Source organism: Pleurodeles waltl, chromosome 2_1 (genome assembly GCF_031143425.1).
Source record: "Pleurodeles waltl isolate 20211129_DDA chromosome 2_1, aPleWal1.hap1.20221129, whole genome shotgun sequence".
Taxonomy (NCBI): Eukaryota; Metazoa; Chordata; class Amphibia; order Caudata; family Salamandridae; genus Pleurodeles; species Pleurodeles waltl.
The window spans coordinates 538,240,572-538,267,612 of NC_090438.1; the positions used below are offsets into that span (position 1 = coordinate 538,240,572).

Genomic DNA, 27,041 nt, shown 5'->3' on the forward strand with positions numbered 1-27,041 from the left:
GATGAAGGCGTCCCAAATGTCAGACCCACCCTGAACTAGACCTCTTTGCTGTAAGTTGTGCAGTGATTGGGCCTCCACATGAGACTGCTGTAGCAAAACTCGCAACCAAATGTCGTGATTGGGAGTGTGTGGTGCCTTCCAGTGGGTGGCTATTTGTCGTTTGAAAACAATGAATGCTAAATCAATGAACCTATGGAGTTGCTTGTCCTTACCGACACGATGTCGCAGACATAGCAGACAGGACTCAGGCGTCAGCTGCAGGGCGTGGGCAGTGATGTCAGATACCGCAACAGTAACGAAGTGCCAAGCCATGGATAACGGAGGGCAACTCCGCACCATATGATAGAAATCTGCCAGACGGTCCGCGCAGCAGGGGCACACCAGGTCCGACGCAGGACGCATACGCTTTATACAAAAGTGGTACAGGAAAGAGTGGTGTAGATAATAAAATTTGGTGTAGCGGAGTCTAGCATTCCGAGAGACATTCCTAACAGAAGAGAGCGCAGACGACCACGCCGCCGATGACAGAGGCATGGGTAACGCCTCATCCCAACGAGATTTTACATGGTCCAAGCCCTGGAGCGCTCCCAGCAATAGCACGGAATACAACCTTGAAACCGCTCTTCTTGCACTGCCCAGCAAAAGGACCAGTGTAAGGATCTGTGACGTCAAAGGCTCATCAATGCCGATGCCACATGTGGTACGAAGTAGGTGTCATATAGTGCAATATGCTAAAAAGTTACCAGTCAGTATCTTCGTGCTCGCCAATAGTTCGTTGTAAGTCAATAGTGTTTTGTCCGAATAAAAGTCCCCCAAAGTACCAAGACCCGCTTCTCTCCATGGAGACATATTATGATGAGTCAGCAAAGTCCACACTGCAGGCAGAAGCGTCAGAGGATTTAGAGGGGAATATGGTGTGCGGGGACTCTTACCATGAACATACCGTAGCCAGCATGACTTCGCAGCGACTAATATGACATTGCCATGTGGTGAGGGGAAAGATTTATCTGACAACCAAGTCAACAGTGGCAACGGTGCCAAAGCGTCAGTTAGAACTGCTTTTTCTGCTGTGCGACGTTCGCCCAGCCAATCGGCTGGCCACTGTAGTTGGGCGGCTGCATAATACATTTCAAAATTGGGAACACCCAAACCACCCTCTATCAATGGACATTGTGTCGTGGACGAGGCTGCGCGTCGTCTACCTTTATCCCACACGAAATCTGTCACCAAGCCCTGTAGTATGTTAAAGAATGTGCGTGGCAAGACAATCGGGAGTGCTGCAAAGTAACAAAGTAGGCGAGGCAGGAGGAGTATCTTAGCGATGGAAACTCTTCCCATTGGAGACAAGGGGAGTGCCCCTCCAGAGGGCTGAGAGCACCTTATGGAGTGAAGAACTCTGCCCAAATTGCCCTCTCTAAGGTCCTCCAAAGTTTGGTATATCTGTATGCCCAGGTATTTAAAGGTGGTATGGCACCATGGCAAGTGATATTCTGGCAGTGCCGATTGGAGCTCTGGAGGGAAAGGAGACAGGGGGAAAATACAAGATTTGGACCTATTTACACGCAGGCCGGAGATGTCAGCATAAGAGTCCAAGGACTCCAAAACTCGACACATGGACGGCGTGTGGTCATGTAAACAGATCAGAGCGTCATCTGCGTACAGGGAGATTATGTTATGAGAGTGTAATTCTGGTTTACCCCACTGCTGTGCATGTGCTCTGAGGTGGGCGGCTAAGGGCTCCATAGCTATGGCAAACAACAGAGGGGACAGCGGACATCCCTGTATAGTGTCCCTGGGGATGGGGAATGGGTTAGAGACAATCTGCCCCGTCTTGACCCGGGCAGACAGGCTAGAGTATAATGTTCTAATCCATGTTATGAATCCATCACCAAAGCCCAACGCAGCAAGCGATTGAAAAAGAAAGTCCCAACTCAACGTGTCAAACCCATTTTCTATATCTAATGACAAGGCAACTCTGTTATGGTTTGGCACGGATGCGGTATTATGTAGTATGCGGATCAATCTCCTAATATTCAGGAAGGTATTCCTACCGGGTATGAAGCCTGATTGATCCTCATGTAACAAATGAGGAAAATATGGGAGGAGCCTATTGGCTAATATTTTTCCGAGCACTTTACAATCTGTGTTTAACAGTGAAAGAGGGCAGTATGACCGTACATCCAAGGGGTCGCGGCCAGGTTTCGGGAGTACCGCTGTGAGGGCCTTGTGCATCGTGGCTGGCAGCTGCTTACGGGTCTGCGCTTCATTAAACACCTGAAGCATGGGTTGTAGGAGATGGGGTGCCAGAGATACAAAGTACTCAACTGGGAGACCATCTGAACCAGGGGCCTTGTTCCGGGACATTTGGGATAGAGCAAGGCGTATCTCTTCCAGAACGATAGGGCCTTCCAATGTGACCGCCTGTTCCGGGAGCAGGCGGCTTAGCTGCAAAGAGCTCAAAAAGCCAGCCACTCGGCGCATCGAGGGAGGGGGGCGCGTATAATTCACGATAGTAGGCAAAAAAAGCTTTGTTAATCGCCTCTTGGGTGTTTACTATCTCTCCAGTGTCCAATCGGATCGCCCCAATGGGTGAGGAATGGGGATTTTCGCTTTCTAACCAAGCCAGTAAACGTCCTGCCTTGTCCCCCTCTGCGTATTGTCGTGTAATATAATGCTGATAATCGTGTTTACTCAGCCTATCGTCGGCCTCCCTGTGGCTTGCGCTCAAGGATGCAAGCATACCTGCTGACTCCTCACCTCTAGCCACTGCGACTTCTACCATGCGCAGTTTAGATTACAGCTCCGATAGCTCCCTGACCAGTACACGACGGACCCCAATGGAAGCAGCCATGCAGTGGCCCCGTATCACTGCTTTGTGAGCATCCCACTCTGTTGCCCTACGTCGTGTCGAGTTGTGGTTTTGTGAGAAGTAAGTGGCTAGGGATTGAGCGAGTTTCGCGCGGAAAGGGGGATCCGCCAAGGCCTCCGGCTGCAAGTGCCACATAGGTATCCGAGCTCTCGGGCAGCCCCAGTCCAGAACTACCCGCAGGGGACAGTGATCTGGCTCAGTACGGGCCAGATAATCGGAGGCGCGAATCCTGTGTATCAACAAGGGTGGTGTCAAAGATAGGTCTATCCTGGTGTTTAAGTCATGCACCAGGGAGTAGAATGAGTATTCACGGTCCGCCGGGTGCCGCAAGCGCCAAACATCACACAAGCCATTCCTCACTATCCATGCTTCAAACTCATGCGAAATCTGCCTACTCAGGGCAGAAGGCGGGGGGAAGGAGTGATCCACATGGGCATCCAAAACACAGTTGAAGTCTCCTCCCCAAATACTCTTCACAGAAGGTTCCCTAAATAATCCAGCCGACATTGCATGTGGAATGCTTTTTTGGGTGGAATTGGTGTGTAAAGCGCCACAAGAGCCAAGGGTGCACCATCCAGGGAGCCCTCTATCACCACATGGTGACCATCAGGGTCTATCTGTGTGTGGGAAATCATATACGGCACCCCCGGCACAATCCAAATTGCTACGCCCGAGCAAAGGATGAGGAGGTAGTACCCACCAATTGACCCCTCCAGCTTGCGCAAATTTATTCTAACGTGGTTTAGGATAAGTGCGTTTCCTGCAGCATCGCAATATGGATCAGGTGACGCCTCAGGAAAGCATAAATGTGTTGACGCCTGCGCAGAGTGGACATGCCCCTTACATTCCATGTGGCCACGTTGTAATGAGGGATATGTGCCTGAGAATGTACAACCATTACTATACGGTGATGTAATGCAATGGGGGAGCCCCAGGGTTCCTCTCCACTATGCTTCGGGCAATCACAGAAAGCCCTCGCCCCCGGACATTTGTCTTGGCACATGGACGCCAGCACGACCACACCCCTCCTCCCTGACTACAAACCGTGGCAATAACAAAGCGAACCAATGGGGGTATAAGAAGAGAAGAAATCCCCAGTGAGATAGTCATAGAAACAACAACATATGTCATAAGTAAACAACACAATGAAATAGAACTAGGCCTGCGAGCAGGCATAAGAGAGAACTGGTCCATATGATGTGGGGTGCGGTGTTAGGTATCAGACTGCGAGAGTCTCACTCCCGGCCAACCAAACAGCAGCGCAGGCCACTCCCCTCCAAAGCCCAGCCAGAGTACTGTGGTGGTGTGACCCGCGCCCGGGCACACAAACTCCATGGTTCAACAAGTCACTCACTGAGCAGGCGAGAGCAAAAAGAGTGCAGGGGGCCACTCCCAATGAGAGAGCGGTAGTTTAGAGTATGTAAGTCATATGTCATCTGCAGAACGCGGGGTGAGTAACGGGCCCCGATGGGAGTCCCCAGCATCAGAGGAGTCTGCATGGTCGGCTTCGCCATCAGCTAGTTCACTCAAGGCCGAGTAAGTGTTGGATACAAACTGCGTGGCATTGCGCAGTAGGAGGGTGCACTCCGCCACTGACTGCGCCTTGGTAGGTTTAATCTCAGAGCGAGCCCGGCGTCTGCGTCTCCCCTTAGGGGGAGACCATGACTCCTCTGCGTCCCTCTGTTGCTCGGGCTGGGCAAATCCCTTAGCGTGCAGCCAGGTCCAAGCATCATCCGAAGAGGAGAAAACGTGCACTGCCGAACCATCCTGTACTCGCAGTTTCGCAGGGAAGAGAAGGGCATATTTGATATTATGCTTGCGGAGGCGTTGTTTCGCTGTGTAGAAGGAACTACGCCTTTTTTGGACTTTGGCAGTGAAGTCTGGATTGGCAGATATTGATGCGTTCTCCAACTTTTGCGGGCCCTCCTTACGGAACAGCTGCACCACCAAGTCTCTGTCATGGTAGTTGAGGAAGCAGGCTATCAATGGTCGGGGAGGAGCACCCGGTGGCGGAGGCCTGCCCGGTACTCTATGAGCACATTCTACTGAAAAGAATTTTGGAACTTTGTTCCGTAGAATGGTGTCTGTCAGCCAACCCTCCAAGAACAATTCTGCGCCCACCAGGGGTATATTATTTTGCCTCGATCTTCCCTCTGCATTTTTGGCCCTGCGTCTGAGCTCGTCCACCTCCGTGGTTAAATGGGACATCTTCTCCTGAACGGCCTTCACACTGGGGGACAGTGTCGCCATATCACTCTCCGTTTCTGTCACTCTCTCCACCAATGCCCGGTGGTCGGTACGCAGGAGGTTGACGTCAAGTGTAACAGCATCAATCTTCATCTCGAGAGTGGTTTTAGTGTCTAGTATGGCCTGCAGCACCCTCTCAAATTGTGATGTTTGATTATGTAGGGTGACTTCCATCTGGCGCAACGCCTGGGAGGTCAAGTCCGGGTTCACAGCCGGCGTCCCCGCCGTCTTCATGGTCATTGCAGGAGTCTTGGCCCGTCTGGGTTTACCCATCTGGCCGCCCAGGCCATGGGAGGACCCTCGACAGGAGCACCTAATTGGGCACGCACCCACCAGGTCAACCCCGCAGGTGAGTGCCCAGGGGGGTGGAGGCAGACGCTATATCGAGCAGCCAATAGGCCTCCAGTAAGTGAACCCCTATGCACGGCGCCAGTGTGCTGGTATGAATAATATAATGTTCCCATGAAGTAGCAAGATGTGAATTTGGGGGCAGCTCAGGTGCGACCCGCCTCAGTGCGGAATGGAGGCAAATCAAGGCAATGCTGGAAGGAGAAATTGGGCCACTGAGTCAGCGCTGCACGAATATTTCCAAGTAGCTCAGATACCTACTGTCACGATCCGGGGGGTGCAGTCCCAGTGTCCCCTTGAGTCTGGCAACTGCTAGTGGTTCCAAGAAGGCGGTATGTGGCAAATAACGCAATGTGGCTGGCAAGTCAGAGAGCTAAAGTGGGTTGAGTATTATGTCCTATACAATTCCATAGCCCTCCCATCTTTGGCATGTAAGATACAATTTGAGTCCCTTAGTTAGGGGGGTATCATTTCTAGCCAAGTTATGGACCAACAATTTGTCCACTTTATCCCCCTTCTCATAAAATGTCTGTTGCATATATACCAATTTGCAGCTTTATTAAGAGGTTTTCCAGATGTGTGGGGCACCCTATACATTCTACGAGAGCTGTTAGTCTTGTATAGGGTTTCAAGATCCAATATTTGCTTCTTCAAATCTTCCTTCAGCTGACATTGGACACAAACACAGTGTAACGAAGGTGCAACCACCTCTCTTCGGACAATGGATCAAATAAAATGTGTTATTTCTCTTGCCATCATATAAGGTCCGAAATACATCAGACAAATTCAAATGAAGCATCCCTTTTATGAGAGGATGGGGCGGATCCCCAAGGAGATGTTGCGGGGTGGTGTGAGTGGTCAAAGGCAAGGTTTAATGTAGTGTTGAAGCCACCTCCAATAATCAAAAGCAAACTTAAAGGTGAAACACCGGTGCGGAAGAACCACCCCTTTGATTTATGTCAATGCATTAGAATGTAACTGGATAGGGAACCAATATGATTTCAAGCATGTTGTGTATCTTCGCAGTAAGTGTGTCTCTGGATCGTGTTCCTTGTCTGGTGCCAATGTAAAAGTGCTCTTCACTTTACAGGTGAGTTGATACACTGGACCTTCAAAGAGACCAACCTAAGGAGTTTAAGGCTATGGGTATAGGGAACAAAAACACTTGCTTCGTATGGTGTGGCATATCACTCTGTGACACTTCAGACGTCATGGCGAAAACCAATGAGGTAGAGGATACCAACAAGAAACTAGGGCCACCCTCCCATCACCCCAACAATCTTAGAAAGGTGGATCCCTAAATTATCAGTGGAGGACACTTAAGGAAACTGCTTAGTGAGATGTGGAAACTATAGGAAAATAATGAAACATTCACATTGCAGAACATATTCAAAAAGCATTCTCTAGAATGTTGCATTATGTGCAGTGACAAAGAATAGTTGGAAGGATTAAGTCCCGCTCCTGCATGGCATTATTTATTGTGCATGGTGCATCATCTAGCAATGCTGTATGCTCAGAAAGGGGTCATCAGCCACACTCAGAAGAGTCCTCTTTTAATGTCTTACCCAAATACTGCATGCTCAATGGGTGGCTCAAGAACTTCTAGCCGCTCTCTACATTCATTGTACCAGTAGTTGCAAAGATGGATACTCATGTGCCCACAGTCTCAAATGCTTCTTGGGGTTGTAGTCTCAAATGCTTCTCCAGTGAGGTCACAGGGTATTGCTTGCAATTACAGGTAAAGAGCAGTTAAAAAAGGACACCTCATCTAACACGAAACGTTACTGGATCATATGAACAGGGTCTCAGGCTTTATCTTGTTTGGTCTGGCCAAGGTTGTTGCAGAAACATTCAGAAAAATGGTGATGCCACCTCTGAATGGGATGGTGGTAGACCTGACATCCTTGGTGAGGTACTTCCCCAAACCTTCGGCCTTCCCTCTTCCTGTCTTGTTGAATTTGTTTTTGATGGCATTAGGACCACTGCTGAACAGTGCTAAAGTGCTTTATCCCTCAGACATAGTGAAATTGGCTTTCAACTGGTTGGCACATTTAATTGACTTTCTAAGTCCTTAGTATATGGTAGTACACGTACCTAGAGCCTGTAAATTCAATTTTGGCTAGTGGGCCTGCAACACTCATTGTGCCACATACTAAAGTAGCGCTTTAAAACATGCCTCATGCCTGCCATTACAGACTGTAGTGCATTTTTAAACTGCCATTTCGTCCTGGCAAAATAAACCTTTTGTCAGAATAAACATTTATTTTTAATACTTATAAATCACCTCTAAAGTCGACCCTCAAAGTTCATAGGGCAGGGGGCATGGCATTTAAAAAGTAGGACATGTGGGATTAGGATTTACATGTGCTGGTATAGAAAATCTCCTAACCTTTTGTCAACCCAGACAGTTTGGAGCCTTGAGAAGGGAAGGAAAGAACTATCCAGGACTAGATGTGAGAGTAGGTCGGGGTGTCCCCCCCCCACACAAAGGCTGGCAACAGGTATAAATAATGGATTCACATAAGCACTCTTCAGAATACACCTGAACCTGTGGAAGTTGCTGAGGAAGGACCACCCTGATGCTTGAGGACTGCCTCCTGCCTGAGACGGAAGACTGTCCCTCCAAAGGTTGGCTCGCTGATCTCCTGTATAAGCTACAGGGACACAACAAGCTTCCTGAGGCCTCCATTTAACTGCCCAGCTGACCTACTGCAAATGGACATGTCTGAGTCCCTCTGGCTTCTGCTGATGTGAGCTCCTGATCCCCAAGAGGTGCCCCAGGTCATAGGCCATTGGCAGACATCAGTTGAGCTCTTCCAAAGAAGAAACTGTAAAATCCTGAAGTTTGGGATCTTTGTGACCATAAACAGGCCAGTTGGCTGCCAGTGACGACCGCTGACACAAAACTCCAGTGAGACCCACAGCACTACAGCAGCTGCAAGCGATGAGCAGCAACACAAGATTTGCACTTTGTGCTACAGCAAGGTTGGCAAAGTTCCAGCAAGAACAGTCCGCTATGCCAAACCAGATCTTTGCGCTAGAAGGATGACCATTCACAATGCCAGGCCTGCTCTACGTGTACAGCGACGACCATCTGCGATGCTCTCACTGCTCCTCATGGCTCCCTCTAGTGCAAACGGAACTCTTCACGCTGGACAAATACTGTAACTCTCCGGCAGGACAAATCTGGTCCCAGTATCTGACCCTCATTCCATTGTGGTTGGCCTGAACTTTTGATTTCCACCCCCCCCTTGTCTAGCACAACCAGGTGACACAATTGGTGCGTTGTGTTTTAGGAGCTATTTTCACTTAAACATTTAAAGTTGAATAACTCAGGTTCTACTGATTGGCTTTTGTGGTTCTGGTATCAATTTATTTATTAAAATTCATGCTACTCTTCTAAATTGGTTTGCGATTTTTTTTGCTCTGTGTTTTCACTTTAATATAGTGCTGCGAAAATACTTTACACTTTGATTCTAAGTTAAGCATGACTGCTTTGATGCCGAGCTACCAGAGGGTTAAAAACAGGCTACCTTTGAGACTTTTTATGCTTTTCCTAACAAGGATTCTACTTACTGCCTGAGTTTGGGTCTCTAATCCTCTCAACCAATAATCCAAATTCCTATCAAGTTTAATCATGTGATGATCAGAAGCTTGAAGGAATACCATCTAGTTTGGCTGAAGTGACCATTTCTTGCTGTTCTAAAAGAGTAATTCTTGCCGCTAGTTGATCCTGTTCATGAGAGTGTTTCACCAAATTCATCTTAACATTGTCAAGCCCATCTTCAACCTCTTGGAATAAGTGACTGAGTAAAGTCGTCTCAAGGAGTTTATGTCCTTGCAAAACTCTGATCAAAAGGAGGATGTTACGCTTTGTAGCTTAGGCTGAGATATCTGTAGATATAGGCTCTCATTATGATATTGGTGGTAAATCCCACTTACTGCCACAGTGACTGTCGTCAACATACCGCCGCCACAGCCGATATCCGTTCACCATATTATGACACACACACCAATCCGTCACTATTCAGCCACAGAAACAATTTTGCCTCACCAAAGGTCAGTGATAAACTGAGGGTATCCAAACCCACACCTTTACGCCAACAGAACTACGCCCATTACATTATGATACACATTGGCACAAGACACGACCACAGACAAGACCAGAGCCACACACCACCATCACCTATACACCACCCACGCACCTTACATCACACACCCCAAAACATCACCCTACAAACCCTCACCCACACTACTCACACAACACCCATGGCACCACAAAGACACCCCAGATTCTCAGAGGAGGAGCTAAGGGTCATGGTGGAGGAAATCATCCTGGTAGAGCCACAGCTATTTGGAGTACAGCTGCAGCAGATATCGATAGCTAAGAAGATGGAGCTATGGCGGAGGATCATGGACAGGGTCAATGCCGTGGGACAGCACCCAAGAACAAGGGATGACATCAGGAAAAGGTGGAACGACCTACGGGGGAAGGTACGTTCCATAGCAGCAAGACACCAACTCGCTGTAAAGAGGAATGACCAAACTGGCCCATCAGTGACCTCCGGACAGGCGGTTACCCAGGCACAGTCACACACCACCACAGAGCCTCCCCCATCTAGAAACACCACCACAGCACCCACCCAGCGTACCCATACCTCTGTCCCAGGACACGTCAAGCAGCAGTATGTCCACCACTACAGGGACCTCAGGGCACACCTCGCCCCCAAGACAATCAGGGACCTGGGGTCAGTGGCAGTTGCCACACGGTTTAGGGGACAGAGGCACAGGACAACAGGGAAACTCGGAGGAGTGCCGTGTGCCAGGAGGAGGACAGGACAAGGGAACCGACTCTCCAGGAGGCACTCACCGAGATCCTGGGAGCATACCAAATTCCAAGGTTACGCTGGGCCAGATCCTGATCAACGTGCAGGAGAACAGGCGGCTGCAGGAAGGACAGTACCAGGGGATCAGGGAGGACGTGCAGGCCATTAACATCTCCCTGGTCACCATAGCAGGGGTGCTGGCAGACATGGCCAACATTATGAGGGAGGCAGTCTTACAACCGCGGGCCCCTGTCACTAGCTAGACATCTGAACTGCCTTCCACCTCCGCTGCCGCTAGTGGACAGGAGGCCACACCACAGGACCAACAGGCCACCAGCACCCCTCCTCCTGCAGAAGGAAAACCATCCTGCAAACGTTCCCTGTGATCCAGGCAGAAGCCAAAGACTAGAGCCAAGACCCCCACCAGGAAAGAGACCTGATTGTCACCCTTGTGTCCTACTTTGTCACCCTGTCCACCATGAATTGCCATTACCTCCCCTTCCTATGTCCCCATGGACAATGCACCTGTGCTATAAATAGACTGGAACTCTACTCTAGACTTTCCTCCATCATCACCCCATCCCAATACACTTGCCCCACTCCTCCTTATCAATTCAATAAACACCCTTTGAACAAATACAAGTATGGAGTATGTAAAATGATTTAAGTATGTATTCGTTTATCCAGGTTCAAAAACTGCAATTCAACTGTACAGTAATGCTCACATAGGATAGACCTGTAGTTGGCTGCAGTGATCACACCACGAGCGATAGTGGGGCACCAACATCTGCAAAAAGAGTTGCCAAAGGGTACAGTGAGTAGGCATAGAAGTGTGAAATATCAGCCTGCCAGCGACAAAGTGAAACAAAAAAATGTCAATGAAATGTGAAGTAACACTGTCTTACCTGTGTGTCATTGGAAGTATTGTCGAATCACTGCAGTTCTGTTGTCCTCATCCTCATCCTCTGCCTCCTCATCCTCACTGTAAACATGGTCCATTGCTGCCACATGGCCATCTCCAGCCTCCACCTCGTGCAGAACAGGCACATGGCTTCTCAAGGCAAGGGGGTGCAACATGCAGCATGCCACAATTATCTGGCAGACCTTCTAGGGTGAGTAGCACAGGGATCCACCTGTTAGATGGAGGCACCAAAACCTGGCCTTCAGGAGGCCAAAGGTATGTTCAATAATCCTTCTTGTTCGCCCATGTGCCTCATTGTAATGTTCCTCTGCCCTTGTCCAGGGATTCCTCACAGGGGTCAGTAGCCATGATAGGTTGGGGTAGCCACAGTCACCTGCAAATATCGAGGGACAACATTTAGCCACACACTACCCCATATGGCCCACACCATACCCATACACCAACATCCACTGGGTGGGAACCAGGGCTCTCCTATTAGCCACACCCAGTGCCTCTGTAGTTGGCCCATCACATTTGGAATGCTGCTATTCCTCAGGATAAAGGCATCATGCACCGACCCAGGATATTTTGCATTGACATGGGAGATGTACTGGTCCACCAGGCACACCATCTGGACATTCATGGAGTGAAAACTCTTTAGATTTCTGAATACCTGCTCATTTTGCCGGGGTGGGGGACAAATGCAATGTGTTCCATCAATTGCCCCAATGATGTTGGGGATATGTCCCATTGCATAGAAGTCAGCCTTCACAGCGGCAAAATCCTCCACCTGGGGGAAAACTATGTAGCTGCACGTGTTCAATCAGGGCAGACAACACTCTGGTCAGCACTATTGAGAACATTGGCTGTGACATTCCTGCTGCCAAGCCCACGGTCACTTGGAAGGAACAAGTTGCCAGGAAATGTAGCACTGATAGAACTTGCACAAGAGGGCAGATCCCAGTGGGGTGACAGATAGCAGATATTAGGTCAGGCTCCAATTGGGCACACAGCTCTGTGATTGTGGCCCTGTCAAGTCTATAAGTGAGGATGATATGCCTGTCCTCAATTGTTGTCAAGTCCACCAGGGGTCTGTACAAGGGGGTATGTATCCATCTCCTATCCATCTGCAGTGGTAGCAATCTATGGGGCAAAAGAGTGAGGAGCCGGTCACAAACTGTACATCAAAGCCTCATCAGTATAATGCATGATGTCCATTTTTAATGTATATGTGGCATTTGTCCTGTATGTCCAATTGTGTACTGTGATGCAGTTATAATCCAGGCCCTGCCCTCCCCCATGAAATGACGTCCGCCTGTCCTGTGTGGAGGGACAGGTGGAAGTGTGGTAATTCCGCTGATGTTGTGCGCCGTTGCGGGAGGCGGTCGTGAACCGCAGTGCAACTCCTCATTGGATAATATTGGCCCCTATGGGGTACATTGGCCAATGGTGATGTACGCCAGCGGTGACAGTATGCACCGCCGCTGACGTGACAGCCATTTTTTACCTGCTTCCTCACTTGTGTTGAGACGGCCCACTCACCTGAAAAGTAAGATGTCTGCAGGGGCGAAGGTATGCCCCGACCTCCTGGAACACCTCTCGGCACTTCCTGGTGGACACAGAAACCCCAGCAGGTGTCCCAAAACGAAAGGGGGAGTGGAAGAGAAAGAGACAAAACACTGCCACATCTTGCCGGTCCAGCCAGACACCCTGTATCTTCGGGGGGGGGCAGGTCGTTGTTGATAGAGTGATAGTAGAGTTAGTGCACTCAACTTCCTTGAAACTGAATCTCTCTTTCTGATATAGGCACAGGAGCGGTAAAAGAACACAGAGATGCTCCAGCACTTTCTTGGATAATAATAACTGTTAGCACAATTACCAACACTGCATTACCAAAAACCCAAACTGAGTACCATAACAATAAGTACTGCGACACTGGGGCTGGCTTCACAGAGATTCACTGTGTCATACTACAATTAGAACTGTGGTTGCACTTATCATGCACAAGAAAGACAAACAAGGGCATTAATTATATCACATATAACTTTCCTGCATGCATAGGGTTAAACTAAAAGGAACAAAAACAATCCAAAAAATACAAATGTCCACTCTGGGTTTAAACAGTTAGGGTGGCACAGTTCGGTTTGGTTTCACTGTGTGTGTGAAAAACCCTTCAAAAGCAAATACCTCAAACCCAAAACACAGGCATGAATGACACAATTTAAATCCAAGAGTTATGATATTAGAGAAAGAAAAGTCACGTAAATGCTCTTTTAGAATTGCACTGCCACTTTTTTAATACTTGAGTTCAAGCAGATTTCCTGAAGCACATTTAGGCAAGTAACTACAATAATAATGTAGAATGTTCAGAAATGCATTTGTCTCTTCAAGATAAGCACTCTGCCGAAATACGAGGTCTGAAATACACCAGCTGTTCTAGGAAAGTGCAGCGCTCAAAGAACAAATTCCCTGGAGAATACTAGTCAGTTAGCTGCAGTCTTTTCTGGAGTGCTGGAGGAATGCCTGGTGTCAGCTAGTACAGAAACGAAGAAAAGAATTGCCTCAAAAGTCCTGAATACAAGGATGACAGCAGGGGTGGACTGCCAAATCAGATGCTGAGATCAGGAAGCAAAAACAAAGCCAAGCAGGGAGGCATGCTTCACTCAGCTATTTATAGCCAATCAGGAAAGCAGTTGAGTTTCCACATGTGAATAAGTCACCACACCCAATTAGAAGCACATGTCTACACCTCACCCAATTAGAAGCACATGTCTACACCTGCTCACATTAGCAAACAAGCATTGGTAAAACAAGCATTGATAAAACCATTTGTGTAACACAGCACATTATGTTTACTTAGAAACATGAAGGTTTAACAGAGATATTATTTAACCCTAATCCCTGGGGATGCTGACAGATAACGCAGGAGGCACTTTGGGGATTCCTGACAAGTTGCTACCTGACCTTCAACAGGAGAGGACCTACACTGCATGTGCTGCTGTGACCTGTGTCTGGAACCTACCATGGCTCGTGTGACTGGGAAAAGGGTCCCTGCCTTCAACTCTGTGGAGTTGGAGCGACTGGTGGATGGGGTCTTACCCCAGTACCGACAGCTGTATGGGCCTCCAGACCAACAGGTGAGTACACTGTGAGCACGATGCACGGGCCATGAATGCATGGAGTGGTGTGTGTGAAGGCCTCGTGTGGGGGGTGGATGGCCCCTGGGCTGCAGAAAGCTTGTGTGCTGGGCCCTGGGTGTGCAAATGGCGATGGGAAGGGGTATGGTGGGCCATGAGTGTAACAGGCAGGATGGTCTGACTAATACCTTTGCCTGTGTGTATTTCTCTGCAGGTCAGCACCCATCAAAAGAAGTGTATATGGCGTGCCATCGCCAAAGATGTGCGGACCGTGGGGGTCTACGGCACGCAGAACACCCACTGTTGGAAACGGTGGGAGGACCTGAGATGCTGGGCACGGAAAATGGCAGAGGCCCAGCTGGGGATGGCCTCCCAACAAGAAAGGGGTGCCCGTAGAACCCTGACCCCCCTGATGGCCCGCATACTGGTGGTGGCCTATCCGGAGCTAGATGGGCGCTTGAGGGCATCACAGTAGCCACAAGGGGGTGAGTACAGTTACAATCATTACAACTTACGCATGGTAGAGGGGTACCCGGGTGGAGGATGTGTGTCAGTGAGTGCTCCTAGGCCAGGCCTGACATTGCAGAGTAGGTCCCATGTTGGGCAGGGTTCAGAAGTGATAATCCTGCTACCTAGCTGGTAGGCATCCACTACTGGTCAGGGATGTGTGGGTCCCAGGTGTGCTTCAGTTGGTGGTATGTGTCCGTGCCCATGCCCTGGTGGCTAGCATTTTACTAGTAGTGCATTGCATAGTGTGTAGGCCTGTACCCTGTGTGTGTGTGTGCTGTGTATGCCAACATGGTGTTGGTGCAGCTACTGACCAAGTGTATCCTTTGTCTCTTCCCCCTCTTTTTGTTTTGTCACCCTGTGTTTATGTGCATTAGCATCATCTGGCGGAGGAGCAGAGGCACCGGTGATGGAGGGAGCTGCATTCCACAGGACCCAGGAGGCGGAGTCCACTGACGCAGAGGGTACCAGTGGGACGAAGAGCAGCCCCTCAGCGAGTTGCCTGTGCCCGCTCACCTAGAAGGGTGGGCATCTCCTTCGCCCCAGGCACATCAGGCCCTGCCCCAGTGAGCCCTGCTGCCCTGAGTGAGGAGGCTATTGACCTCCTGCAATCCATCTCTGTAGGACAGTCAACCATTGTGAATGCCATCCAGGGGCTGGCAGCCCAAATGCAACAGACAAATGCATTTCTGGAGGGCATTCTCACTGGCTTTTCAGCCCAACAGAGATCGATCCAGGCTCTGGCCTCCTCTCTGATGGCAGCCATTATCCCTGTTTCCACCCTCCCCCCTCCATCTTCCTCTTCCCAGTCCCATTCTCCTCAACCCCAACCTATCCCAAGCACACAGGCACAGGCAGATGCACACAGGACAACACACGAGTGGCACAGGCAAACGCAAGCACCACACATCATCCCACAGGCACTCACACAAACACCATCCAGATGCAGACATACCAACATCCACTGCCTCCACTGTGTCCCCCTCATCCTCCTCCTCTTCCACCTCCCTCCCAGTTCCATCTACACTCACACTTGCATGCACTACATCCTCATCCACTACCAGCATCACCACCACACCTAGCAGAACACACACCTCACTTGCAGACACCACTACAGCAGCCATGCACACGTCCCGTGTCCTCTCCCACTGTGTCTGCCCCCGCCCAAAGGTACACAAACGCAAGCACTCAGACACCCAACAGCCATCCACCTCACAACAGCATCCAGCTCATGCACCTGCACCCAAACACAGCAGACAGACACCTCCTACAACCACTCCCTCTTCCTCTACTCCCACACCTTCACCCTCTTCCCGCCCCAGTGTCCCTAAGAAGCTTTTCCTCTCCACCACTGACCTCTGCCCTACTCCTCCCCCTGTCCTTCATGCCTGGCCAGGGTGCCAAAAACCAGGGCAAGCACCTCAGCCACCCAGTCCACGGGCCCAATAGTCTCCACACCCTCTTCAGGTGGGAAAGGATCCAGGGCATCAGCCAGCCTCAAAGAAAGTGTGCCTGCCCCAGATGCTGCCAAGAAGGGCAAGAAGCCTGTTACAAGTGCTGCCTGGAAGGACAAGGAGCCTGCCCCAGGTGCTGCCAGGAAGGACAAGGAGGCTGCCACAAGTCCTGCCAGGAAGGGCAAGGAGCCTGCCCCAAGTGCTGCCAGGAAGGGCAAGGAGCCTGGCCCAAGTGCTGCCAGGAAAAGCAAGGAGCCTGGCCCAAGTACTGCCAGGAAGGGCAAGGGGCCTGCACCAGCAGGCAGGAATGACAAGGGTCCTGGTGCAGGGACTCAGTTGGAGCCCACACTGCCATCCATGGTTGGGCAGCCATCCGAGGCTGCAGGGGATAGGCTGGAGTCTCCCCCACCACTACCAGCAGCAGCAGCACCACCAGCAGTGGGCAACCATCCGAGGCTGCAGGGGATGAGCTGGAGCCTCCCCCAACCACTACCAGAAGCAGCACCAGCACCACCACCAACAGTGGGCAGCCGTCCGAGGCTGCAGGGGATGGGCTGGAGCCTCCTCCCACCAGCGGCTGCAGCATCAGCAGCACCACCACTGATCAGCTGTCACCGCCGGCGGACGGTCTGTAGTCCTGCCTCCATGGGCTGTTGGGCGGCCTGCCCCCTGCAAATCATGTGGGAATATCACCCACCTGAGAGACTGTGATCTTGCACTCCCCAGGATCAGGAGCACAGGGCACAATGCCCCCTCCAGAACCAGTGGGTAAGGCAACCACTCACCCCATCCTCACCAGGATCCAAAGCACAGGGCACGATGCCCCCTCCAGAACCAGTGGGTATGGCACCCACTTGAGAGACTGTGGATTTGCATTCTCCAGGACCAAGCACAGGGCATGTTGCCCCCTCCAGAGCATGTGGGCAAGTCACCCACTCAAGAGACTGTGGCCTTACACTCCCCAGGACCAGGCACAGGGCATGTTACCCCCTCAGAACCAGTGGTGTTGTTCCATCTGCCAGCTGAGGCACCCTCACGTTCCCCGTCCCCCTGAGGTGCCTGCCTATCTTCCAACTGATGCCCCTGCAGTGTTCTCTCCGTGTTGGTGCAGGTGACAAGTGGGGCCTTGGACTTTGTCCTGTGGCCCATGCACACTGAGGACTGGGCAGTGTCCCTTGAACTGTACATATGTATGTACCACTAGATAGAATTTTCGTATTTCTACTGTATTTATATTATTACACGCACTGTCATCAATTCCTGTTGTCCTTGCATTATTCCTGAGGGGTACGAGGTAAATATGTTTTCTTACTGCATCTGATTGTGTGTATGGTGTTAGGGTGGGGGGCTGCTGCCTGTGTGTGTCACTCTTTTTCCTCCCCCCTGTGTGCTAGGCAGCAGTACTCACAGTGGTCGTCTTCGCCATCGTTGGTGTTTGTGGTGGAGCAGGACGTAGAAGATCATTGGAAAGATCTGCAGCTCAGGCTCTATGTCGGCATGGTTGTTCCCTGTATCTCCAATGGGGAGTCCTTTCCCTTCTGTGCAGTGTTTCCACCAGGCTTTTGATGTCGTTGGTACTGCCCCGGAAAATGTAGCGGATTGGGTTGTCTTGATACAGTGAGTGGAACATTGGCTTCCGTCTGGCTGTTGGCGGCTACCGCCATGGTTGCTGTTGTTTCCGCCCTGGCGGTCAGTGTGGTAAAGTGGCTGTCTACCTGAGTTCTCACTGCCATGGTCATAATTTGGCGGTACTTACCGCCAGCCTGTTGGCGGTATTACCACCACTTTATCACCAACCACCAGGGTTGTAATGGGGGCCATAGTCTTTAGGCCCTGAGTCAGCCCTCCTGGAATCCGGGTTGCTTTTAAGTAGGCTGGCTGGAGTCTCTGATGGAGGAAGCTTTCATCGCCTTCACCTTAGCAGCTATTGAACAAGGTATTTACCTTTGGTAACACTCCCTTGACATGGAGCAGGACTTGTGCGAGGTCTGTGAATTCTTTTCATGTTCCTAGATGTACAGCCTTGATCCACGGTCCCGTATTGACTTTGAGGGCATGAGGGCACACTCATCGAATGACTTGAAGTCATTCCACAAGCCCAAACACCAAATACTCAGCTTATCCGGGTCAGCTAACGACATCTGTTTTCGACGGCCATGCCATGGTTTGAACCCTGTAGTTTTAAGTAAGGACATCATTACCTTGAACACTAGATTATAATTTGAAAAATTGTCATCATCTATGAAAAAAGGGAGTGGAGCTCCGGATCCAAGTTGAAAGGCGCAGAATGAAAGAAATGGATGTTGGTGCAGAGGTGGTGTCTACATGTGGGTCTACCCCATCACTACGGGTGGAACAAGCCATGCAGAGTCACACAGCGCCACCTAGCAACATGCAGGAGCACTGCTATGGAAAACCTTCAGATCCAGTACGATGCCTGGAGTATATTGTGAAGGTGAGGAATGTGCTATTCGAAATATCTATCAACAATTTTCTGTACTTTCCATCAGAGTTGTCAATGTCTAATTTATCGCTGTTTCCACCACTCATACATTGCTACCTGTTAAGCACAATATATCCTACCAGTCTAAATTAAATATGGCCAATGGTTGGCCATCCCATTCCTGAGGTACAGAGGGCCACCAATGTGATTGTGCAGTACATCTCCAGGGGTCTGCTGTGCAATCATCAAATGTGCACCACTGGGCCAAATTCCAGACAGAGCACTCAGCTACAAGGGCTCAGCTACCGCTTGTGTTGCTCATCCAACCTTTTCTGTACTGCAAAAGTTTCTGTTCATGAGAGCAGCACAGAATATGCCTTTCTGACTTTCTCACCTCAAGCCAACTATTCATTCAGCATGCCAGGCATCAAGTTCAAAGGGGATCACACTCTGGACGTTCATTGCTTGTCTCAGCTCCTACATGTAGGCTGCAAGTCGTAACCATTTTGTCAAAAAGCCCTCCATCACAAGCTCACTGGTTGGGCCAACAAAAGAGAACCTCAAGACTCCCCCAATGGAGTCTCAGATCAATTGAATACAGCAGCTAGACTGTTAGCGCCTTAGGCAATCAACACCCTGCCTCCACTCTACACTGCTGCTCCGTCTGCATCATGGTTTGTCACCCATGTTGGTGATCTGGGTGCTACTGCAGGGATGAGGGGAAATCTCACCTACAAGCGAGGACCAAGTGCTCCCACATTCTGAGACTCTGTTTTACCTGCTCTGGAGTGCATGAAGTACGTAATCCTGTAGCCAGCTTACTCTTGCGATCACATATGTGAAAGCAGATCTGGTTATGCCTCACATTACTGAGTGAGTAATGGAGGGTGGCAGCAACATGGGCAGAGACACAAGGCATATACCTTCCTTATAACTGGAATGCTACCACATGGTCAAACTCCAGTATGTTTACTAAGTGACTAAACATTGAATGTTAAGACAATTGTTAACTTTGTTTCTGGTGCGTTGCCACCCAGTACTTATTCGGGTTTCTGTCATTGAAACCATCATGGATGGTGCAAAGTGACTAGTGGCTGCGGCATCTCACTTTTGAGGCATATACCTGTGCTGATCTACTGGACATTCACTTGGTAATGGCTAAGATTCTACAAACTGTGGCTATGATAAGTGATGATGTGAATTCTGAATTTAATAATTTATTGTACAGATAAACTCCAATACAATTAGACAAAAAAAAAAAGAAAACAAGGAAATACAAATGCAATCAAAAGCTGAATACATGCTAAAAACACACTGTGATTAGGATGCACATGACATGTAAAAAGAAAAAAAAAAAAAAGCGTTCCTGCCTAAAAGTATAAAACAGAATATGAAAATAAAATAAACCACCAAGCCCAGAGCTCAGCAAATACATAACAAGACAAAATACATAAAGCCCGGGCCCTAAAGTGCGTAGTGCGTTAATAATGACTACAGAAAATACCAGCATATGCCATTAAAACTCCACAATCTAACCAATAACGGGCAGTATGGCAATAGTGTGGGAAAAAAATCCAATTATGCTTATCCGTTGCTCGCAGTGCCACTGAATTTAGATTGGGCAATTTTATTGAATGTAATCAATAACACATTTCGCATTGAATTAGCCGGGTCCAGAGACTGGATAATGGCCTGTCGACAGGAGTGAATTCCCAGTTAATTCTGTTTGCTCCTAAGCGGAAATCTACGCTCCTTTAGTAAAACTGGGCACAGGAAACCACATGATCAATAGTTTCATCCGCGTTAGTACAACCTCTGCATGTCACCCTTCCCCGGAAGATAGCCGCCATTGAGGTAGATGTTTCAAGTAACCTCAATCGCCCATCCTTAAGGCCATAACGGCCTTTTTCAACCGGAACCCATAGGAACAGGAAAGAAAGCTAGAAGGCGCACCTGGCTTAAAGGATTTAATTACTGACCAGGCATGCTTCCGTTGAGCAAGGAGGAAGCGAACTGAGTGATACGAATACAGTTGAATTAACCTTTTTACATCTAGCTTGAACAGAGAATGGGGGGGATTACTTGCCCAAAGAGCGTCAGCACCCAGTCGCGATTTGCATTCAGCCAAAAAACTGAAATATGATCCCTTCGATTTAGACTCACTGATTTCTTGCCACAAGACTGCCTCCAAACGACCATCCGTGGCATGACGCAGCTTATGACATAGCTTAAAAATGGCACAGGCACCAACTGCCACCAAATCCGGAAGCCCAAATTCCAACCATACCTGCGCGGGTGAAGCAAGGTGAGGGACATGGAAGACACTCATAGATTTTATTGACCAGCCTATTGAATAGGCAAGAGCCTTTACCCAACATAATTTCTTGACAATAGGCCAAAGAAGGGATAATCTTTGCTTTCATAACTTCTATTAGGGGAAGGAGGGTCGGCCCTTTTAAAACTTTGGATAATTTGGAAAAGGCCACTTGCAATGCCACAGCTTTGAGTTTGATCTCCTTCTTGTGTTTAATAAAACTGACCCTGGAATCGAAGTGCACCCCTAAATATTTGTAAGACTAGTCAGAAACTAATTTACAGCTTTTATAGTACCAACCGGAGCCCAAATGTTTTTTCCTTTCAAAGGAGATCACTTTGGTTTTAAGCAGATTAACTTCCAGTTGATTCATGGATGTATAAGATGCAATTTGATTAAGCAGCCGTTGAAAGCCAATCTTAGTGTAACTAAATAAAGCAAGATCATCGGAGTAAAGCAGATGACTGAGCCTGAGGCCACCAATCTTAGGGGGATGAGAATTAACAGTGTCAAAAGACATTGAAATGTCTGCAATTAATAAATTAAAAAGAAGGGGAGCAAGCACACACCCCTATTTCACACCACGAGAGGTAGGGATTTTTCTAGAAAGAGAGCACCCGTCACTGAGCTTAATACGGACCCAAGTATTTGTATGGAGTTCTTTAATGGCACCATGGGCACTGAGGCAATACCCCAGTTTTGTAATTTGGCCCACAGAGGACTCCGGAGAATCCGGTCGAATGCCGCCTTATAATCAACAAAACTAAAATTTTAACATTAGACCTGACAAAATCGCCCTGTCGATCAAAATAGAAAGTGCTAATAAATGTGTTGAAGTGCCTGAGCCAGCGGAAAACCCTGTTTGGACAATGGGAACTAAAGCCTTTGAATCAACCCAGACGCAGAGATCTTGCAACAGGATACTAGCATAAAACTTAGCCTCGTCGTCAAGTAGGGCTATCATCCTAAAATTGGCGAGGTCTGGCCTTGAACCACTTTTTTATAGAGGATGAAGAATGGCACCATGCCAGGACTCAGGAATTGTTAAAGTCAGGAGGCAGTGCTCAAAGAGATTGGCAAGATGATTGGCCCAGAAGAGAGGATCCTGTTTGAACAGTGCCTGAGGAAGACCGTTAGGGCCGGGGGCTCCAAATTGTTTAGCCATCTAGATGATACGAGGAAGACATAATTGAAAGGACTTCTTCACTCCCTGTAAGGGAGTGAAAGGCCCAATAAAAAAGGGACAAGTCTTAGACAAAACAGGAGAAGGGCTATAAGCCCCCACATTAAACAGTTTCCAATCCTGCCTACTTGCAGAAAAGTGGATAGTCAGTTAAAACGTCCAGACTCCTTCTGAAATGTTGACAGTGCCCCTTTGATTGCTATTTAGATTGTTAAGGGACCAGAATTTAATAGAATTTGGATCTTTACTTGCACTTAAAAGTTTATCCCAAAACTGATTAAGATAGGAATGGTGGTCATCATAAACAGCCTTCTTGTAATCTTGCCTCAATTGTTTGTATTTAATAAATAAACACTCAGAATCAGGACTTTTCCTAATTGCCCTTGCTAGTCTGTTGCATGCTTTCTTTAGGCTCTTGGTTTCCATAGAGATAAAATAAAGTCTGGGGTGGGGTGTAGTTATGCACAGGTTGATGAAACCTTGTCCATAAAAGGCAGGAAAGTTTAACCCATAACTTAATTGGGGAGACACAACCTGATCCCTCAGAGTCAAAGAAGTTAATACATTCAGACAACAGTAAGCGGCCAATAGAAGGATTCCATTTTATGCGCTTTAAGGACTTGGAGCAGACGCCACCACTCACTGCCCGTGTTAACATCATGCAAAGGAAGTTCAGATTTGATGGATACAATTTGTGGACAATAGTCACTCTCGCTCTGGTGAGAAATCAAAAACTTTTCAATGAAAGGAAACAATTCAATATTGCAAATGGTATAGTCTAGATAGGAGTGGGATCGACCATCTGATCTTGTCCACCGGGGAGGGACATCATCACATAAACAGCCGTCCAGGACTTTAAAGCCCATACTGTTGAGGTGCATTACTGTGTACTCTCCCAAAGGGCAATGCAGACAACCCTGATGTCTCAATTGTTTGGGAATTAACTGGCGGTTACAGAGATCAGGACTGTTAAGAACCTCCAATGTGTCCTGAAAAAGCTTCGTATTGAAGTCACCAGTTATGAGATAGTTGGCACATGGATATTCTCCCACTAAATCGCCAACAATCTGCATCAATCGAGACAACCTGCCCCTTTTTTCCTTTGTTCCGGGAGCAATGTAAACATTAATTACTATGAAAGTTTGCTGTGCAGTCCCGTTCCTGATTGACTGGCCCCTGGATCCAATTATCATCCCAGACCAGTGGCAGAATACTCTCCTTTAGTTTCACAGTTACATAGGTGGCCAATCCTCCCTTGGCACGGCCATTCTTGCACGTTCTATGGGCAGGTTTCCATATTTCTAAATACCCAGACAGCGGACAGCAGTTCTCAACCCAAGTTTCCTGAAGGGTAATTACATCATAACTCTTCAAGAATTCTAAGAGATCAGCCGAAGCGAACTTATGCACAATCCCGTTGATGTTCCAGGAGCAAAGGGACAGACATCCGGGTGTTGACCCAGGACCGCCCACCTGTGGTGGTCAATAGGCACACCTGTGCAAAAGGGTAGAGGGCAGCCAATCCCAGTTAGATGCCACCTGGGACCCAGAACCAGTACGAGGGGTGCCATTGAAAGTAGAAGTTCCACCTAGAGCCCTTTTCAAAATAGAGAAGGGCTTTGGTACTGTTGGATCCATTGAACATTAGAATTCTGATAGTAACGCAGGATAATCAGACTCCTTATAGGGAATAATTGCAATACCCCACGAGTGAAATAGGTCTCTTTTGTTAAAAATAGACTGAGCTATTGAAGCAGAAAATAAAGAAACCAGGGTGGATTCCCTTGAGCAAGACCCACTTGAGTCCAAAAATTTGATAGATGCAATGTCTTTAGAGGCGATGTTGTTAAGATCCGAAATGGCATTAAAGAGCCTTAAAATGTTCCCCCTATTCAAAATGTCATGTGGGCCCCTGGAGCGATATTCTGAGATGAACACAAGTTTAAAAGTTATGCACTCCAGTAGGGCCGTTGAGGAACACAGGGGGAACGAAGGCTGAAACTGTTCCGCTGCATTGTATGGGCCCATAGGGCCCCCGGGGGCAGAATATCGGCAGGGACAGCCCGGAAGCTTGGTGGCAAAATTGCAGGAAGGCGTCTTATGTTATCAGGAGGCAGCTTGAGGGAATTGGGAGAACCAGGAGCCAGAACCTCTCCATCGGTATTTCCATAAACAGTTTTAGATTCAAACAACGAGGCAGCGGAGTGGGCAGGCACTCCACCACCCCAGTGAGGAGCTACTGAGTCCAATACACTGCCTGAGTTGCCTTCCTCAGCCGGAATCAAAGGGTCGGTTGGGAAGGATTCCGTTTCCTGCACAGTAATACCTGTCGAATGGGCCTCAGCGAGCTCAGTTGGGGGAGGAAGGCCAGCCGGGGGGGTCAACAGGGGATTGGGCAGAGAAGTCACCTTGGGGACCACCTCCAATGGATGAGCATTCGTTGGAAATCCTTGAGGGGATTGGCTCCGCCTTATGTTCCATTGTTTGCAGAGACTTTTTTTTTTCCCTCTTACTCAGTGCATGGTGGGCCACGGAATCAGCTCCTATGGGCGTTGGATGTGTTGAAACTGGTTGTGCAGGGATACGGGGGGAGTGGGCGGTGGCAAGCGCCGTGGACTCAAGATCAAGTAGAGGAGAGGTCTTGGGAACACAATTGGCCAAAATGAATTGGTCCGAGAATCCATTGGCAACTGGTTGAGGGGGGTTGATGTTAGTTGCAATCTTGACTGGAAAGAAGTAATTGTCCAATGTTTTTGGTTTAGTAACTTCCTGAGCCAAACCGGAGTGGGAGCTTGAGTTCGGCAGGGGCGCCGAAGGCGCAGGAGCTGAAGATAGACTCTTGATTTCACATAGAACTGAACTTAAAAGAGTGGGCAGGAATGAGAGGCTTTCAATGATTGGAGAACAGCAGCATGTTGGTTGCACACGATTAGAGCTTGTCTGGGCTCTAGGGATTAGCTGGTTAACGTTTTCTATTTTTTGGTTAATTACAGCTACATAAGAGGCCAGTGTATTCATCAAATTGACTTGGACGTCCAGCTTGTCAGAGTGATAGTTCAGGCCAGCACAGTGGATTGGAGAGTTTGCAAAAGCTGCGACCAGACCGAGCCGGTTGCCGCGATCATAGAAGAGGGCACAGTGTTGGGTTCCCTGTCAGCACCTCCCAAGGAATCAGACTGAAGGCAGGAAAGATCCAGGAGCGATTGGTCATTGAGCTCGCCCTTGATAAACTCAGTTTGAGAGCTGGAATCCCCTGCTGCTGGAAGACCTTGTTGGTAGCATTGAATGGATACTGCCGGTTGGACTACGGGTCCATTGTGCTGCCGGAGGACTGAATAGCGGGGAATGCTGCAGTCCTGAGGGGAGTTGTGGCAACTCGCAGCCAGGCCGTCCTGCCGGAGGAGAATAGCTGGAGAGGCAGCTAGAGGAGTCACCCACTCCCCAGCATCGAAGGAATGATCACTGGAAATAATGATTGGTGAAAGTTCGTGTTTTGACAAGGGCGCGGCCGGCTGGCCCTCTTAGGGTGGAGAATGTCTCACTTCATCCTGAGATGCTGCTGAGAGATGGCGGATAAAGCTGGGCGATAAACCAGTGCCACTGTTGTCGAATAACCACAGGCCAAGGGTAGAGCATCGGTAACTGCAGACTCCGTGGAGACACCCCAGCCTGGCGCCTGCTTCATCTCCTCACCGTTTGCAAAAAGTTCCAGCTTAGTTTTTTTCTTAAAATAAGCAGAAGAGAAGACTCACTGAGTTTTGAAGAGCATAGATACAGCGTATGAACAACAGAAAGTTGAGACGTAAAAGCTGCTGGATTGAGCGGGGGAGTGGCCGCTGTTATTACAGTAGGCGAAAGAGGATGGATCCACTTTTTGGGGGCCAATAGCGAATTCGAAGTGACATTGCCGCAGTGGCATTTCTTGTGCTTTTGAGGATTGGGGTGCTCGTCCCTTACTTTACCAGACCTTATCTTGAGACAAGCTCCAAAAGTCCTTCCTTCAAGCTGGAGAAGCTCAGGACGGAACTCAGCGTAGATAAGTTCTTAAAAAGACGCTTGCGGCACTTCTTGTGGGATATCTGTGCTCCACTTGAAGGTTTGCAGGCTTGAAATAAGGAGAGGAATAGCGGAGACCCATTTAGTTGAGTTGAGAAGGAAGGTCAGGAAGGGGAGGAAAGAGCAAGGCAGTACGGTCCAGACAACACACACTAGCCTAACACCAGCCGCTTCTGTCAAACACCGGTTGCCTGCAGCCAAAGCTTCAGTTTGCTCAGTCCCCAACACCTTCGAAGTCCTAGAAGGATCAAAGTCGGTGTAGGACCAGGAATTCTCTCAAGCGACCCCAACCAGGGCCATCTGTTGTGGGATGACCGACCCAGCACAGGGTCCTCACCATGCCCCACCAGGGCCTACCAATGGGCTGGGGCTACCTGGGGCTGTGACCAACAACAGCTGAGCCGTCCAGGGAGCCTTCAGGGCCTTTGGGGCAAACAGAAGCTGGGCCCCTTGCACCTGGTGGCCGAGGACCAAAGAACAGCACGAGAGCAGACAGGAAGTGTGGCACCCCCAGCCCTACCAAGCGCACCGGGGCACCACCGGAGCACCGCAGCAGCAGCTCGGCCCGGCTGTGTGGCCGCGATGATAACGCAGCTGCTCCAATGATGGTAAGGGGCAGAGGAGAAGACCAAGGTGGCCGGAGGCTGGGGGCCAGGAGCCAGCCGAGACACCCCCACAGATCCCTGCAGACGTGGACGTGGGAGGCCCCCTCACGCGGGAGAACCACAAACCGCAGTGCCTCCGGCAGCTGGTGAA

The 27,041-nt window shown here is 49.2% G+C and overlaps 1 protein-coding gene across 1 annotated transcript in view; it reads right to left on the reverse strand.

Annotated features, from left to right (window-relative positions):
* The window catches only part of FBXL2 (F-box and leucine rich repeat protein 2), a 403,194-nt gene that overhangs the window by 5,344 nt on the left and 370,809 nt on the right, over positions 1-27,041 (reverse strand). The gene's annotated exons all lie outside the window — the stretch shown is intronic.